The following is a 1,441-nucleotide window of genomic DNA, read 5'->3' as shown; positions in this document are numbered from 1 at the left end:
ACTTATCTCTCTTTTGTGAGTCTGAGATAATAATCTTGCTCAAGTCTGGATGGATGACAAGGAGGATCCAACAAAAACTATAGAAATATGTCACACCATAGTAAATTAGTACTAGAATCGAGTTGCCCATAAAAGTAGAATGCCTTGGCATGCAAACACGTACTCAAAGCTATAGGGTAAAAGTACAAAGGTCTTGTGTTAGTGGTGAAATAGAAACTTCAATAAGTAGTCCTCAGTGAAGTCTGGATTCATCTTTACAAGTTCCTTGTTGACAAGCCCAAGATCGATAAATCCTACATTATTATCTAATTCTTGTCTGCATGTGTGGATCTTCATTCTACGAAAGAGAGAAGTTAGCCATCCAATTTCAACGTACAAGATCATATAACGTGAATTATATAAATAAGTTACTTATAGAGTCCACACTCTAATTATTAACACGTCAGGGCCATCTTCCTGGTACAATTCATACAATCACTCAAATTTCACCCAGTTGAGGAAATCTTCACCTCTACATCTTATGGGGAGCACCTCTATACCCTACCTGGACTGCTCCAAGTACAACATATGTAATCGGGCATTTGAGTTGTAAGGTTATTTTCTATATTTGGTTTGACCAACTCAAATGACCATCTAACATCCAACTTTGGGATTTCCGCTCCCACAACAAGGCATGCTAGTACCTCTGTTTTTAATCTAGAAGTAGCCAAGAAACCCTCAATGCTTGGAGCATCCTCAACGATTGGACCTGATTTACTCTTGGCCTGCTTATTGCTGATGCGTTCATAGTCAGTCGGTGACTTACTTGAAGCCACCCCCGTCTGTGTAACTTTGGCTATATTCATGAAAAATTTCATGTTGTCTTCAGGCACAACAAGCTACAGTGGAGGTGCTGGAGGATGGAAAAAATTCATTACACTAGCATCCACAATCTTTTTGGCTTCCTTAGCATTAAGTGAATAGACATCCTTGGGTTCCACTAGCTTCTTTGATGTCACCGACTTATTAGATGTTGTCGTCTTCTTGGATCGTGTTTTTTTGAGATGATAGCTAGCTTCTTGATGGTGCTACCTTCTTGAGCGGTGGACTTCTTCGAGGTGATGGCTGAGGAGGTGGACTTCTTTTAGGAGATGGCTGAGGAGAGGGAGATCTACGGGGCAACGATGGCTCGGGGTGTCATGTAGAGTAGAGGTCATTGGGAGCTGTCCTTGGCGGAAATACTATGTAGACCTTCTCCCAAGCGATGAATGTGTGCTCATTCTCTCCTATAGTGTTCGGCCTCTCCTGTACGGTGTAGTCTACCATAACATGACAGTAATGGTCAATTTTCTCGTCTACTTCAACCATGGTGTAGCCCTTCTGTATCGGACATTCGTGCAAAAGTTCATGAGCGTTGCGGAGATAAGCCACGCCGGAAGCCACCTTGATGGTAATGTGTAGC

Source organism: Phragmites australis, chromosome 19, assembly GCF_958298935.1.
Source record: "Phragmites australis chromosome 19, lpPhrAust1.1, whole genome shotgun sequence".
Classification (NCBI taxonomy): domain Eukaryota; kingdom Viridiplantae; phylum Streptophyta; class Magnoliopsida; order Poales; family Poaceae; genus Phragmites; species Phragmites australis.
This window is presented reverse-complemented; position numbering follows the sequence as displayed.